The sequence below is a fragment of the Emydura macquarii genome, unplaced genomic scaffold, assembly GCF_026122565.2.
Source record: "Emydura macquarii macquarii isolate MOO-44397 ecotype Brisbane River unplaced genomic scaffold, CSIRO-AGI_Emac_v2 contig_469, whole genome shotgun sequence".
NCBI classification, from domain to species: Eukaryota; Metazoa; Chordata; order Testudines; family Chelidae; genus Emydura; species Emydura macquarii.
In genome coordinates, this window is record NW_027130606.1 from 46,331 (window position 1) to 64,067 (window position 17,737).

General features: G+C 48.1%; 1 pseudogene; it reads left to right on the top strand.

The window, feature by feature from the left end:
* Positions 1-4,710: 4,710 nt before the first annotated feature.
* Positions 4,711-17,483, top strand: LOC137146701 (killer cell lectin-like receptor subfamily F member 1; annotated as a pseudogene).
* The last annotated feature ends 254 nt before the right edge of the window (positions 17,484-17,737 follow it).

Below are 17,737 nucleotides of genomic sequence, written 5' to 3' on the forward strand. Positions count from 1 at the left end.
TTCACAGACTGAATAGCTATTTGGGAGAATTCTTCCTCCTACAGTAGCATCTCCCCTGCTATATAAAATCAAACATGAACGTGTATTTCTGTAGCATTTTGGAATTGTTATGGGAGCAGGTGCTGATGTCATGCACATTACGAGTGGGTCACATTTTAGCCCTCTGTGTGGGACTCTCCATTGAAAGAGTTAGTTCTACTTTGCACAGACACGTTGCACTGTAGGTGTGTGTGCACCCAATGCACTCGAGCTGGAGACTTTTGCCAGCAGTACCAATAATCAGTGCATGTGCCTCTGCTATCCTTGTGCACAGTCAATGGTCTAAGGAGGGATGGCAGCTTTCAGAAAGAGAGTTTCTCTTCCGTGTTATTACTACAATAGTTTAGTTAGTCAGTCAGTCTCCTCGGTGCCTTACCATCACCACTCCTTCACGGGGAGTACCCCTCTAACTGCCCTGGCTCTGAAACTGGATTTGGATGAGAAACATCACTCCTTTTCCTATCCTGCAGTCTCCTCAAAGCAGCCAGAGCCATCTGAGACTGATAGACGGGTCTGGTACCATCAGGTCTGGTACCCGTGTTGGCAGCTGTGCACTTACCTGGGCTGTCAGTGCCGTCAACACCACAAACATTTGTGTTTACCTCTGCCAGTCTCACCTGCGCTGCAAGTGCCTCCTCTGATTCCAGTCACAGCAGCCTCAGCTATGTAGGCGCTGGTGTCACCGTGTCCCACTGAGGCACCATTGGTTTCTCCTGCATCCTTGCTGCAGTCCAGATCAGCTCCGCCAGCATCCAACACCGACTCACCCTTTGACCTTCTGTCCGCCTCGTCTGCTTCCACTGGCGCTGTCAGATATTTCAGTGTCTGTTCCAAAGCCCACGGGAAGTGCTCCCTCACTGAGAGGAGAGTGATATTTCCTCCTTTTCCTCTTCAGACTCTGCACACGATAGACTTCTGTTTTCTCCAGGGTGTGACACTGGCCTCTAGGGCAGTGGTTCCCAACCTTTCCTAGTGTGTGGACCTCTTTTCAACCTCCAAACATTTTGCAGACCATCACATGTTGCTAGTTGTTTTTTACACTCTGGTTTTTTATGGAAATCTAATGTAATAACAAAGAAATAATACGCACTCAGTAATCATTTGTAATGTACACATCTTATGAAATTGTTTTTTGTTTGAAATTGTACATTTTTCTTTTCTATGGACTCCCTGTAGTTGCCTCGCGGACCACCAGGGGTCTGTGGACCACAGGGGGGGAACCGCTGCTCTAGGGGAGCCACGCTGAGATAGCTTAAACAGGGCAAAACTGCAAGGAATGGGACAGGCAATTCCCATAAACGGGTTGGTTAATTCCAAAACTTTAAAGTCCTTCAAGACCTCCTGAGGAGAGTGGATGCTTCTCTGGGAGTGCAGATTGAACTGGTGCAAGACAACACACACAAACAATTGGATATCCTGTAGACGCCTGCCCGTCCTAGTAATGAAGCTCTGCTGAAACCTGCTAAGACTCTTTGGCAGACACCAGCTTCTATTCCATCCACGGCTGAACAGGTGGATTCTCAAGCAGGGGGACACGTACCCCTGGGGTGTGCAGGGGTCTTCCAGGGTGTAGTATGACCATCCTATCTGGCCAGGTCGCTGCAGCCCTTCCTCAGGTTGAGACCCCGGGGGAGGCCACTGTGCCTTTCTAAATGGGGAACAATTAGCGCTCGTGCACGGGTCTTCGCCCTGGCCCTCGGGCAGGGCGGACAGTCCTGTGGTCTGTAGCCTTCCAAGCCCAGGTGGGGTGAGGCACGTAAGCAGTCTATTGCCTCGGGCCCTGAAGCTGGGTGAGGCAAGCAAGCACTCTATTGCCCTGGCCCTTACGTAGGGCGGGCGAGCAAGTAGTTCAATGCCCCGGCCCTTAGGCAGGGCGAGGCAGACAGTGGAACCGCTATCTGTAGCGGCAGGAGAAGAGTACGCTCTCCCGGGGTGGCTAGGGAAGGGGGAGGGGGACGCAGGCCCACCCGAATCCACTGCGTCCCAGCCCAGGGCCCTAGCAGTGGCAAAGGCGTTTGCCACTGAGTCAGCAGGGCTCCCGCTGCAACATGCTGACCGGGGGGGCGGTTTCGCCCCTGACTCAGCCACCAGCTATGGCTGTCCCTGGGCCACTTCCTCCCCCTATCCCCAGGTACCTGTCTCCTCCGGGTCGCTGGGGTACTCGGCCCGTGGCAGGCTCGCCAGTCCCTCCTCATCGACGGGTGGCAAGGCAGGGAGCTCCTCTGTGGCAGGCAGCTCCTCTCAGTCACAGGGCTCCTGGGATTCTCCAGCATCGGGCAGCTCTTTGAGGTCCTGCGCGGCCTCAGGTGGCTCGGTGTTGGGCAGCTCCTCCAGGTCCCACCCGGACTCACAGGGTAGCTCCCATCGGGGGGCTTGGTCCAGTCACTGGGGCCTAGTAGCCCAGTCCAGTCACTGGGGCCTGTCCAGTCACCAGGGCCCAGAGGCCCTACCCAGTCCCTGGGCAGGTCATGGAACTGTTGGCGTCTTTGCTCCTCTGGGAGGCGAGCGCCCCTAGCATCGGCTCGGCTCGGCTCAGCTCAAAACCAGCCTAGGCCTCAGCTGATGGGTCAGCATGTCTGCCTCCAAGGGCAGTCTCCTCCCTAATGAGCTACAGGGCCTGTCTTTTATACTGCCCCTTCCTGTAGAGACTCCGCCCCGCGGTTGCTGATTGGGCTGGCTGGGCGGCCCTATCACGGCCTGGCCTTTTGGTTGCCGGGCAGACTGGCCTGCCGGGTCTGTTTCTGTCCAGCCGGGTCGCTGCGGCCCTTCCTTGGGTTGAGATTCCGGGGGAGGCCACAGCACTTTCCTACACAGGGGTACATCAACTCATCTAGATATTTGCCTGGTTTTACAACAGGCTACAGAAAAGCAATAGCAACGTCAGGACAACCTAAAATTTCATACAGACAATGACTTCTTCATACTGCTCTATACACTAAAATATAAGTACAATATTTATATTCCAATTAATTTATTTTATAACTATAGGGTAAAAATGAGAAAGGAAGCCATTTCTCAGTAATGGTGTGCTGTGACACTTTTGTATTTTTATGTCTGATTTTGTAAGCAAGTAGTTTTTAAGTGAAGTGAAGCTTGGGGTATGCACGATAAATCAGACTCCTGAAAGGTTGAGAACCACTGGATTAGACAATATCACGTTCTACAGAAAGAATATTATTATTTCTTCACCAGCCCTGTCCCAGATTCTCTAGTAGTCACAGCAGCAAATGAACGAGCAAGGCAGATGCCCAAACACTACCCCGAAAGACAAGGAGTTTAAGAGAATGGACTTGTATGTGAGGAAGGCCTATATCATTGCGAGCCTTCAGAGTAAGGTGTCAAATTATCGGCCATTATTGGCCAAATATATTTCTCGTAATTGGTCAGCAGTTTCAGAATTCACATTAAGGTTGCCTGAAGAATACAAAGAACAGTTCTTGGCCATAGTCTCCAAAGGACACTTCACTGCCCTGATGTTCCTCCAAGTGGCTATTGATGCAGCTGACAGCTCCATGCTCTATGGTGACAGCCATCTTGATGAGACATACTTTTCTGTTGCAAGCCCCTGGCCTCCCAAAATCGTTTCAGGGAACGAAGCTATTTTCTCAAAAGACCAGTGATGCCATGCTCATGTTAAGTTTACTGTGTGACTTTTCTGCGTGTCTACATCCCAGTAACAAAGAGACCTCAGGATGTCTCCAGATGGAGTTCTGAGCCACCTAGATACTACCCATCAACATCATCCACATCAGTCCCTTCTCACCAGACTTCATCTACTTTGAAGCAGTCGTTCTGACATCGTGCTCGAGAACAGCAAACTGACAACGTCCCATATCCAATTTTTAGACATCCCCTGCCCTCCCTTTGGAAATGACCGATCTATCTGTATCGACAGACTGTTTGGGAAGGTGAAGGCTTCCCAGCCTATGATACCCACCACCCATGCAGGGGGTTGAGTCAGGAAGATAGGTATGATGGGATGTATCTACCCCACACTCACCTGGCAGGGTTTAATGCAGGACTGCTGAGCTCAGGGTCCCTGGGTAGGAAGCTGGAGAAGAGGGTGGGCCCGGGTTCTCAATCAGCCACTGGGTGAGTGAGGCCGTGGGGAAGAAGTCTGCCAAGGACTAATGATGAGTTAAACCTCCCCAGGAAGGGGAAATACGGACAGTGACACAGTTGGAGGGCCGAGCCATGAAGAGGATGCTGCAGGCAGACAGCAGAGATGAAGTGATGGTGTGCAAACCACGGATGCGGGGGCGTTAGCCTCGAGCCAATCCCCAGAGTACCAGGAGAAGGTGCCAGTCTGGTGGTGAATGAGGTGCCCTGGGACAAGAGTTTATTTATAATAATAATAAAAAATTAGGAAATAACCCCTTTGTCATCGATTTCTCCTCCAGACAGGAAGCTGGCCTGAAATACCTGCTGAAATGGTTTGAGTCCTTCCTGGAGGGACTCAACCAATGAGTAGTGATGGGAAACTGCACTTCACCACCGGACCCCTCACTTGGAGTCGGACAAGGACCGATTTTCTCCGCCATCATTTTTAACATATACATGCAGCCAGGAGGTGAACGGGTCAGATGACCTGGACTCAGGTGCCAGCAGTCGGCAGAGATGTGTGTCATCAGCATATCCCTCACCACCTGTGACCATACCACTGCCACCAAGATGGCCCAGCGCTCGGCCGAGATCACCTTGTGGATGAAGAACAGCTGGCTGAAGCCGCGTCCGAGTGAGACAGAAGGACACTGGTGGACAGAGGAAAGCATTTTGAAGAACTCACAGCCATTGGTCGAAGGTCAAATCAGGAGCACTCCTGTATTCCTCGCTGACGCTGCACACTCGTGAAGCGGCATCTGAGATTGACACTTTCTACCACCTCTGCTTGGGTAGAGGCTCCTTCCCATGCTGGCAGGTGAAGACCTGGCCTCAGTTATTCACACGTTTGTTACTCTCAGCTGGATCACACCAATACAACATGCCTGGGCATGAAACCTTCAGCGCTTAGGAAACTCCAGCTAGTACAGAACAATGCAGGGCCTCCCCTCAGCAGTACAGGCTACCATGAACACATCAAACCTCTCCCGCTCTCTACCCTGGCTTCCCATAGAACTCTGCATCAAGTTCAAGGTCTCGGCTCTTGTCTTCAAAGCACTCCATGGCCTGGGCCCAGGGTAGGAAAATAATGATCTAAAGCTCTAGGATGAAGACTGTGGTCGACAACTTCATTCCTCCGGCTCAAGGGAACTCTCAGCTATAAGGACAAAGCCCGTCTGTGCAGGAGACAGAACTTTCTCTGGAACAAACTCCCCCGAGAACTAAGGATCATCACAAACTTCACCATCTTCCACTCCAAGTGCAGGGCACGTTTCTTTGACCTTGCCATCTCTAATACAAATGCACAGCAACAAGTATATTTATATCAAAAAGCAAAACAAAAAACCCCGACCCCACCAAACCAAGACACTCCACTGCACATTTTCCTCTGGGGAAGTGATGAGAGAACAAACATGTGACAGATGTTAGTCACATTGCTTAATGCACTACTAGATGTCTCAGACACTATGATGATGAGCGCGGCATAAGATCCTACACAGAACAGAATATTAATACGTTACTGTTCAGCAGAGGGCAGACACATGCATGAGACTGTTCTAAGGCACAGATCTCCCTTCTGTACCCTCTCACCTTCCTCTGTACTGCCATGGCTGGAGATATAATTTATGCTGATTTAAATATTCCTGGAGCCAGTTCCTCTTCAAGGCCACCACAACGATCTCAGCACCTCAGTAAGTGGATTTGGTTTCCTATATTTGTTCTGATATGGTCAGTCTTTGGTTAGAATGCCATTTTTTCTAAGATATTTTGTGTTTGGCTTGCAGCACAGATAGCTTAGAGAAGCTGTGTCCAAAGCCAAGAAGCAGCTCTGTGCTTTACGTATGGTGGGACTTAGCTAATGTGAAATTCTGTACCACCCTCAGCATTTGGTAACTGAATTCCGTTAAGGTGATCTAGTGCACTTTAGTTTGTGTCACAGAAAACTTCATAGCCACTGACAGTGTAAATATGCAAATACAAGTGCAATACCATCCAGCTGTGCTTTGTATGACACCTTCCTACTAATTTCAGACATATTTGGAGCATACCAGCAAACCATTGAAGTAACAACACATAGCATAATGGGTTCTAGTGAGAGGCAGAGAGCAGCGCATGGGGTGAGTCGGAGGAAGAATGATTGAGCACGAGGAAGGCGGGAAGCTCGTAGAATAGAATTTAATTGTTTTGTTGGAGAGAAGGTTCAGATCCACATAGGTCTGAGAGAAGAGGTGGAATCTGAAGCTAGGTAGGGAGCCACTTCTGTGCAGAGGGTCATGAAGAAGGTGGCAGATGGTAGGTACTGAGGACAGGGGTGGATTTAGGGGGCAGGCAACCCAGGCGATCGGGCATGGGGGGCACCAGGCTCGGGATGAAATTGGCTACAAATGCAATAAAAATAAGGCACTCAAAAGTTTAACAAATGGGTGAAGGGGCCGATGACTTTCCTCACCTGTGGCGCCATTTGGTCTAGGGCCAGCCCTGACTGTGGGGCAGGAGGGAAGAGGGTCTGCTAGCCTGTAGGGAGGGGGAAGCCCAGTGTCTGAGGAATGTAGGAACTCGATTTACGGGGCTGCCAATATTGCGTTTTAGTTTTTACTGACGTGAAGATCTGAAGTAGATTTTTTTTTACGGACACAGTAAACTTTTTACTGCCATCACTAAAAATACCATAAACAATACAATAATGTCACAGAAGTGTGTACTCACTTGCGATATTCTGTACACAGGAACTCGGAATTATGCCATTGTTTTAGCTGCAGTTAATTGATCAGTCGGGTTCTTTGGGCAGGTGCAATAATAGAAAACAGGAAACTGATAAAGTCCTGGTCAGTGCAGTTTTATGACACAAGAAGTGATTCTGAGCGATGCCAATCAATGTCAAAATACAATGTTTTATTTCTACCCAATTTCATGGACATTTTCATGTATTTATGGGTTTACGGACAGTGTTAAAATTGTACATTTTTTACTGACTGTCCATAAATTTATGGACGTAGTTACTGGGACCAGAGAAGAGGAAGAAAGGAGAAGAACCTGGCCAAAGGGAGGTGGGGGTGGGAATGACAGAGCTAATGAAGGGGATTTTTCTACTGGATGCTGAAACGAACACAAAACCAGGAAAGCTCTCCAGGGACAGAGATGGTGTGTTCTGTTTGTGAATGTAGGACAGACAGTGAGTTATTGCACCGTAGCTCAGCTGAAGCGTGGAGAGTTGGGAGTTAGGGGGGATGAGGACAATGACGCATTATCAATGTTTTAGGAATATTGAAAATACAAGGAACCACATGTTGCAATTTAACTTAATGGCTGTAGTCTGAATATCATAAATAATTTGTGATTCCCCTGAAAAATTATATTAAATGAATTAAAAATATTGATGCTTTGGAGGCTGTTTGGGAAAGAATAATGTAAATATTAACTAGCTATTTTACAGGACATTTTCCAGAGGTACAGTAAGGTTATAGATTTACTTGAAGGAAAAAAGAACTTACAAGGTGGGAGGGTGACAAAGTCTCACATCCTAGGCCGTGTTTGGAATTTAGCCAGAGCAGGGGGAAGCAGCAATGTCATCTGGGTTCCTCTATCTGGCCCAGTCTGGTCAGGACGTCTTTCAAGATCAGGATGATGAAGGCCCAATGGCGTAGCAGTGGATCTCAGGGTCTTAGGAGATGGTCGGCGTGGCAACCATGATGGTAATGCTTGCTGTAGTGGTTGCTGGCGACAGATTCTTCTCAGCTTTCTCTTTTCCACACCCCTCCCCCAGAAGTTCTTTTAAGGACCCCGAAACAGAGTGGTGGGTGGAATAGTCCATCCCCTCAGTAATTTATTTACCAGTTAAGCCTACTTTCTGACATGTTAAGGTTGGTTCATTAATTTCCAGTCCCACACTCCTCTTGTTTACCAAACATGATCTTAACACAGGCCTTGATTTGTATCAGCAGGCTGTTTTGTTTGAATGAGTTCAGTCTTTCCATTTCCCTTTTGCACCTTTTCCTATCAACATTTATTATTATAGGTTATTGTGACATGTAACAAACTTTCTCACCTCTCACATTTGAGCTCACAATTAGGGTAAATTTGTATAGTTTTTACTGATGTGAAGATCTGAAGCTGATTTTTTTTACTGACACGATAAACTTTTTACTGACATCACTAAAAATACCATAAATAATACAGTAATGTCACAAAGTGTGTACTCACTCATGATATTCTGTGCAGAGAAATTTGGAATTATGCAGTTGTTTTAGCTGCAGTTTATTGATCAATCGGGTTCTTTGGGCAGGTGCAATAATAGAAAACAGGAAATTGATAAAGTCATGGCCGGTGCAGTCTTATGATACAAGAAGTGATTCTGAACGATGCCAATCAATGACAAAATACAATATGCTTTATTTCTATCCAATTTCACAGACATTTTCATTTATTTACACGTTTACGGACAGTGTTAAAATGGTACGTTTTTTTACTGACTCTGTAAATTTACAGACGATTGGCAACCCTGCCCAGTTCTTAGAACAACACTCACATGGTCATGGTACATCATGAAACATAGCATGGCTGAGGAGCCTGGTCTATCAGGGCGTGTTTGTGGGCCTGAAGCAAAATCTGAAACTGGAACTCTCCCCGCTTCCATGTTTCATCCAATAACCCTATTGTTCCACAGGTTTGGGGACACTCTCAAATGGGAGGTGTGGAGCAATCTACCCTTTTTAGCATCTCCTCTGGGTGGCCCTGCAGCCCATCAACAAGAATAGGGGAATGAGACACCCAAACTACAATTCTATGAGACCCACAGTGGGTGACATTTCAGAATCAAAATACTGCATTTTGAGGGTATTCGTTTTTTTGACAAAAAGAAATCAACATTTTCTAGAGAAAGCAAACGCTTTTAGCAAAAAAAAGGAAAAAAAGAGAAAATTTCAGTCCCAAATTCAATTTTCTATTGAAAAATAGTTTTGATGGAAAATGTAACCAGCCATATCCACTATATTTAGCTTAGGCTCTCGCTGATATATAGACAAACCCATTGCCTACAACAGAGCAGCATGTGTGTAACTGTGATGCAGAGCCTAGTTCTCCACTGCCTTATTCCTTCCTATGCTAACAGTGCTGATGCATCAGCCAGAGATTTACTCTGCAGCCATATGGACAAATAGCTCTGATAGCGTATCTAGTTAATAGCTGGTATCATTAGTAAAGATGGCTGTAATTTTTAGAATTCTGAAATTTCAAAATTTGAAAAACCAAATTGGAAAAAATATTCAGCAAAACATTTGCAAACTTTTTGACCTGGGGCGTGTATGTGTGAGGGGTTCAGTGGGGCAAAAATTTTAAAATTTCGAAAAAATTGGGAACACTTTTTGAACTGCTTATTATTAATTCTCTCTCCAGTTCCCACGACCTCTCATCATTAGTTCTTTTCTCAACATTCAAAAATGGTTTGATTTACTGGGGTGGCCCAGAGGTGACATGGCCTCTGGCTGACAGGTTTAGTATTATTTTTATTACAAGAGAACTAGTCATGACTGGGGACTCATTGTGCTAGGCGCTGCACAAACATTTGGTCTCTCAACCAGGCCATTTATGAACTAAGGCCCAAGTCCTGCTAACACTTTACACACACACTTTACTTTTCTCATATAACTGGTCCTGTTGGAATTAACTGGACTACTTATGAGCTTAAAGTTAAGGGCAGGCACAAGTATTGTCACCCCTCTGCTCAGTGACAGTAGACAGTGGAGTCTGCCCTGTTGTTTTGACACTGGAGAAGAATTCAGTGAGCTGGAGGCTGGGTATTTTCTCAGTGCAATCTGTTTATTTACACCATATGCACCAGTCCTGGAATGGAAGTGCTCACAGATGGCATGCAAACAGACCCTTCTTTCAGGAATCTCAAACCAAATACCAATGCCTGGTTCCCAGGAAGCAGCTCTGCCCCAAGATGTGACTCTAGTCAGAGAAATTAAGGCAGAGAGCAAACTCCCCTGCCGGTGCAACAGCTCCCCCACAAAGTAAAGATACCACAAAATGAACAATAACATCGCATTTCTTCAAAGACTGAGCAGTGCTCACACACAGCAGGGAAAAGAATTTATCTGACCGTGTGTAACAGCACCACCTGGTGACTCCTGACATAACAGCATTTATAGATCTGGGATCTACATAAATGGGACAAAACACACGGGGAACTTAAGAAAGGATCTGACGCAGGGCAGGGGAATGGCTGTGTAGAATGAGTGAGGGAGGGTCGTCCATGCATAAGGGACAGTGTGGAAAAAGGTGTGAAGGTGCTTCTGGGAGAAATGGATGAAAGAGGCTGCCTTTGTTAAAGCTGCCCCTCGAGTTATATGGAGAGGAGGGGAACTCCCACGTACAGAGGCTGAATAGGCTCCAGAGAAGAAGTTTCATTATTTCTTACGCTGCTGCTGATGGTGTTTCTCACAACATTGTCTCTTATAGATTCCCCTTCATGTCCCCGCTGGCATCACATCGCTGTAGGGGTCGGATGGGCTGGGAACATCATCCTGACAATAGCTGTGATAGCGCTGGGGGGGTGGGGTAAGTAGCTCCAATCTATTTATCCATTTGGGTTTAATGGTGCACCAACTCGGAATGAATATTCCATTCCGGATTCCAGTCCATTGGTGAATGAAATCCTAGACATTACATCACCACCCAGGGCCAAATGTTACAGGAACAAGGTGCAGTGAAAAGCTGAGACCTGTGTGATCCAGGTGAGACATGTTCACTGCTACATGTGGATGGAAGACAGAAATCCACCTATACTGTGTAGTGAATGGGATTCTCTCTTCCTCAATCCACACCCTAGCGGTGATGGATACTACACAGTCTGATGGTTTTATACCCCCCACAATCGTTTTTTTTAATTCCTAAATAGCTGCAATAGAAGTGATTATTATTGATGCTGATGCTGTTTTGAAGTTTCCCAGTTGCACGTCTCATGTGAAGGACAGACTGGAGGAGCTCTGAATACATCAGAGAAGAATGAAACCAGAATCGTCAGTAGCACTGAATGCAGCTCCTGCCTGGAGGATTTCCGGTCTCGCTTGAAACCAATTCTATGTGAACCCCACCATGGCAGCTTGGCAGGTGACCACAGCTCCTACTGTCCCAGAGCCATGAGTCGCTCTCCCTTAAAGATTTTGCAAAACTCTTGCTGTGACTAAAACCCCAGTAACCATGTTAAAGGGACACTGTCAGCTTGAAATACATTGGACCAGATTCTCATTCATACTGAGGCCCCTTACATTACGCCAGTGTTGCGCTCCCCAACTATTCAAAAACCATGAGTCAGGCGCTAAAAAATCATGAGATTGGCTTACGGTAGGAAAATTAGACATTTTGGGTTCTTTAGATTTGCCTTCCAATTTCTGAGCCTTTAGGTTGCACTTGGGTCATGCTGTCAAACTTTTCTCTGCAATTCTGACAGATGGAAACTTTCTTTAATGGAACAGATTCTCACATAATCCCATGACTCCAGGAGCTGGGGCTTGAAAGAAAACACCAAACTTCACAAGAAATGTGATAAAAATATGAGAGATGGCAACATTTTCAATGTGACAGTAAACTTTCATATTTTAGTCTGTGTTTGCAAGGAGGAAGGTTATTTCAACAATAACTAGAACAGTAAAAATGCAACAAGTTTTCTGCAAAGATTTTCGTTTTGAAAAAAGGCAACTTTTTGTCAATCAAGTCTCCTGGTAACTGCAGCAGGAAAACAATGTTCAGACAGCAGGGTGATTTTTTCAGTAGATGGGGCACTTTTAAATATGCTGTAATGCTTTAGGTTTGGTTCTGATGTACTATACACCCCAAACTCCTCTGTCTTTTTTTCTTTTCATCATCCCAATTGGTGGGTGCAAGATAAACGCTGTGGCTGCATCTTTCTGTACCAATAGGGTTATTTCACTCTCCTTGTCATCCCGCTTCTCTTTGTGTTACTCCAGCTGTTTCTTATCCTCTGGTTACAGTGGTAGCTCTTTGGGGCAGAGACTGTCTTACTACGTGTATGTGCAGCATCTAGACCAATGGGGCCCTATCCAGGCTTGTGGCCTCTCTGTCCTACAGTAATACTATGTATTGATTATTATTGATTTGTATTGCAGCAGGGGCAAAAGGCCCAGTTGTGGACCAGGGCCCCATTGTGCCAGGTGCTGTGAAAAACATATAAAAAGACAGCGCCTGCCCCAGAGAGCTTACAATCTAAGTAAAGCAAATTAATTCTCAGCTGTTTGTGCCGAGGATCAGCGGCGACATCTAGTGATGAGAGTAATTCCCATTGCTGGAATACAGGCAGCTTTACTCGTAGTGTAATACCATATCTGTAGAGGTTGGATCACAGAGTGTTTTACAAACTATGTAGCACTCTCAGGAATCATTTCCCCCACTATTGAAATGCAGCCACCTCTGGGGTGAAACTCAACACCTGTTTAGCAGCACACAGCACGGCTATACAATGACGTAGGGGAATGACTGAAGAAGAATCCCACAGCTTGTTGGAATTGCAGGGGGTGTTTTAGAGAGGCAAACTGAAGTCACCCAGGCTGGAATTTGAACAGTTTCAGACCCCATCCAGTATCCAAGAAGAGCCAGGTGACTGGAAGATAGCTAATGTAACGCCAGTTTTTAAAAAGGGCTCCAGTGTGATCCTTGCAATTACAGCCTGGTGAGCCTGACTTCAGTACTGGGCAAATTGGTAGAAACGACAGTGAAGAATAGAAGTAACAGACACGTAGATAAACATGATTTGTTGGGGAAGTGTCAACATGGCTTTTGTCAAGGGAATTCTTCATGGGAGTCACCAAGCAGGTGGATGAGGGAGATCCAGTCAATATTGTGTGCTTGGATTTTCTGAAAGCCTTTGACAGGGTCCCTCACCAAAGGCTCTTAAGGTAATTAAGTAGCCCTGGGATAAGAGGGATCAGTAACTGGTTGAAAGATAGAAAACAAAGGGTAGGAATAAATGGTCAGTTTTCACAGGTGAGAGCGGTAAATAGCAGCATCCGGCAAGGACCTGTACTGGGGCCAGCGCTGTTGAACATATTCATTCATGATTTGGAAAAAGGGGGTGAACAGTGAAGTGGCAAAGTTTGCAGAATATACAACATTATTCAAGACAGTTAAGGCGAAAGCTGCCTGTGAGGAGTTGCTGAGGGAGTTCTCACAAGTGGGTGATCTTGAGGTCACTTCTAGAAAGCTTCCACTCAATATGTAACAATGGGCAAAAAGGCTAACAGTAGGTTAGGAAAGGGATAGAAAATAAGATATAAAATATTATCTTGCCTCTATATAAATCCAGGGAGTGCCCATACCTTGAATACGCTATATAGTTCTGGTCACCCCATCTCCCAAAGGATATAATAGACCTGGGAAACAAAGATGAGAGGACATGAATAGGGTGGAAAAAGTGACTAGAGCCGTGTTATTTACCCTTCCCACAATACAGAAAACAGGGGTCACCCAATGACATTAATGGGCAGCAGGTTAATACAACGAGGGGAAGTACTTTTTCACATGAGACACAACTAACCTGTGGAACTCATTGCCAGGGGATGTTGTGATGGCCAAAGAACTGGGTAACTGGGCTATAAATAAATAAATTCATGAACACTAGATCCACCAATTACTATTAGCCAAGCCAGTCAGGGATACAACCCTGTGACTGGTGCCATGCTGACCCTCCGACTACCTGCAGCTGGGAGTGAAAGATGGGTGGATCACTCCATAATTACCCTGCTCTGTGCACTCCCCTGCAGCTCTGGTACGGGCACTGTCAGAGACAGGACACTGAGCCGTCTGGACAGTGGGCAGAGCCCACATGGACGCTCTTATGTTCTTAGTGCCCCAGGTGGGCCTTGCTTTTAGTTCTCAGCAGAACCATGGCACCAGCAGTGGCACAGCGCCCCCTACTGCCAGGCTGGGCACTGGGTTCAGTTCTGCCTTAATAGGGGGTGTCCCTCTGCCTCACTCCGTCACCCGTATTATTTGTTTCAACGCTGAGTTTCCCTCGAGGTCTCCCGTCGGGGCACAGGCTGGGCCTGTCTCTGCTCAGCTTTTATGATCTGACACGGTCAAACCCCAGGAATTACATTTTACTGCATCAAACCAGACGGGCCCAGCCAGTGATTCCTGCACTGAGCCCAGAAGTTGTGAGTGAGTTGGAACAGATCTTTAGTGAGAGAGCAACACATCTTTGGCCTCCCAGCTCTGCCGGCGCCCCACGGTCCGGACCTGCTGTTTGAGTACTGACCCCTGAGAACAGCCCTCGTTGGTACATTGAGCACTGAAGGCTCTTTCCATGCCTGTAGGAGAAAACGTAAGCAATATCTCGGACTAGAGCTGATATCCTGCAAACCTAGTTCATGAAAAATATGAAAAGAAATACAAGTTTGATGTCCTTTGAACGAAGTAGAAAAGTGACAGTCCTTCCTCTCTTTTCTAATGGGGGTGGGGGTGAGGTTTAAGAGTGTTTATTTCCCCTCCAAAAATGAATGAAATACTCCCACCTGCCAAAAAAATCAGTGTTTCCATTTTGAGTCCCCTCTCCCCATCAAAAAATGAAAAATTTCAGCCAAACTAAAACTTTCATTGTGGTCACCATGGCATTTTCCATTACAAATCAGCTTTGAACAGGAGTTTTCAGCCAGCCGGAGTTTGAGTTTTCAGCACTAACGACACCTCTGTTCACATCTCTCTCGGCAGAGGGCTCCGGGTGCAAACTCTGCCCCAGGGACTGGCAGCTGCATGGGGACAAGTGCTACTGGCTGTCTAAAGAGCGTAAAGCCTGGACTCGGAGTCGTGACGACTGCTCGCAGAAGAGCTCTCGCATGCTGGTGATCCAGACCCAGAAGGAGATGGTAACAAAATACAGGATCATAAACCTCCAGCTGGAGAGAGACAGGAGTCACTGAGCACAGTCCCAGTGCAGCGGGTTTATATCCAGCCTGACTCGACCCCCCCGCCTCATTTCTCCTTGTCCCCAGTTAATGAAACGCCCACTGGGGTGTTTTCTCCCCTTCTCGGAGTCTGGCTTATGAACACAGAGTTCAGAGAAAGAACACCACAGACTTCCCAGCCCTGACGTCCCTTCCCAGCTGGCTCCTGCAGCCTTTGCACCCCTAAGGGCTGCCCTTGTAGCTCCACCCGGCCTTTACCTCTGTCTAGGGGCGCCTAGTCAAAGGTGAGACTGAACCCAGGACCCCCTTAAAGGGCCAGCTCAGCCTGTGACCCCCCAGGCCTGGTACTGGTGTTACCATGACTGCACAGAGAGAGCCACATTTCCTGCCCCTGCCCCGGGACTCTGCCCGCCCAGGGGAGAGGGTGAATTCGCTCAGGTGCGGATGGGTTCTCTGCCTGGCATCACGGGCAGAGCCACTGTAGCCAAGAGCAGGTATCGAACGGGAGCACTCAGGGAATTCTAGCCTGTTACAGCACATTCACCCCACCCCTCGGCTTTGCACTTCCCAGGATTTCATACAGGATGTGATACGAGGAGAAAGCTACGTCTGGATTGGACTTAACGTGACACCCCCGCGGGGGACGTGGACCTGGGTGGACGGGTCCCCATTAGACCCAGCCCGGTGAGTGCTGCCTGACGCGTACTGTTGGACAGGTATTTGGGGAAAGCTCCACTGTGTAATTTGCTGAATGTTCAATGTACAACGTTGAACTAAGGCCTGGCCTACAATGGAAAGTTTTACCAGCCTAGCTCCGTTGGTTAAAGGTATTTCTGCTGCGCCAGCAAAGGCCTTGGTGTAGCCGCCCCTGCACCTACACCGAGGGGAGAAGCTGTCCTGTGGGCGTAGGTAGTCTTCAGTGCAGCACTGTAAACGTAGCCAGTCTTAGTCTGAGCTTCTCTCACGGTGTTTTTAAATAGGCTCCATACTGCACAGGAGGCATTTCATCCTTGTCACAGCTGTTTAACTCCCATCCAACAAGCGTCCTCCTGCTCATGTGGTTCCCCTGTTCGCAGTTAAATGTTACTGTTCTGGGCTTGGTTGGTATTTCTCTCCCGCCGCCCCACCAGGACGCTAAATGTAATTTACACGGTGGTTGCTATTACCAGGCCCTTCAGCTCTATTCACCCCTGTGCTCCACTGAGGACTAAAGCAAGAATCCCCTCTCCCTGTGCAGTGCCAGGACTAGCTGCTCCAAGAAGCCGGCATTGAGGAGGCGTAAACATTTTCTCTCTGTAACATGCACCGAAGTGACATTTAGTCCCTCTGCTCCAATCACTTAAGTTACGTAGCCCAGTGAAACAGCATCAACAGCAGAGACTGAGGGACCCCCCCTCCCAGCTCAGACTATGCCATAGCTCAGAGGTAGCGACTGCTGCTCCAGGGGGTGGGAGACCCCTGTGCAAATCCCTTCGCTGCAGGCACAAGGGGGCATTGAACTGGGGTCTCCCACTCTCCAGGCAAGTAACTTAGAGCCCAGTGATCAGGGGACCAGGGAGCGCTTGCTCTTCCCGGCCGTTTGGTGTGCGCTGGCCTGGGGGGCCCAATCCGGTTAGTGCCCTTTGCGCATGCCTGCCGGATCAGGCCCCCCAGCAGTGGAAGGCCTGTCTGCCGCTGGCTCCTGCAGCACACTGGGGTGTAGGCAGCTGGCAGCCGAGGGAGGCAGCAGCGCAGATGGGGAGAGGCACGTAGCAAACCTTGACTCTGCAAACGTAGGCACTGAGCAGATTAGGCACCTCCAGGGTTTGGTGGTGGCTGAGCTGGGTTTTGTAAATCCCAGGGGGACGTGAGTCTGGGAGGCAGGTGCCGAAAGTGTCCGTTCGGTTCTTCAGTCCCTCGGTGAATCCAGCCCTCACTGTGCACCTGGAGAAGCCCCCAGGCTCCCTGCAGGCGTCCGGTACGCCGGTCACAGGTGCAGGTTTCCTCTCACCCAGGAGACTCAGGCTTGGTTTTTAAGGAAAGCTGAGGCGGGAGCTCAAGGTGGCTGCTTCCAACCAGCCAGTAGCAGGTCACCAGCCCCATGAGATTCAGCCTTGTTGGTTCCTTGCCAGAGACCCCCCCAGCTCATCTCACAGGCTGGGACGTGGTCTCAGCTGAAGCTCCGCAGGAACGTTACAGAGATGAAGGACAACACCAGAGCCAAGCTTCCCCTTAGAGAAGGAAGCTCAAGAAAAATATCATCTCTGGGGCTTTGACAAGGGAAGGGAAGCACAATGACAGCAACTTTCTCTTTACGTCTGCAGCTTCTCAGTCTCTGGCCCTGCTGAAGGGAACAGCTGCGGGCGGCTAAAAGGCACCCAGATTCAGTCTGACATATGTGGCTCTCAGCTTAAATGGATCTGCCAGAAAGAAGCTGCCATGATATAAACCGTGGGACAAAGGAGCCGTATTCGTGTCTCTGTAATGCAAAGTACCGGCCTTTCGTCTCATGGGGCAAGAGCGCGGCTTTAAGCAGAGCTCCAGCCAGGGGAGAGCGTAACCCCAGGAGCTCCCGGACTCAGCTACCCCTTCAGCTCACATTTCCTCCCCTGGTTCCTTCTCACTGGGCTGGGGCAGTGGGTTGTAATTTACAGGTCCCCTAACCTGCAGTACGTTGCTATGCTGTGCTTTCCGGGGGCATC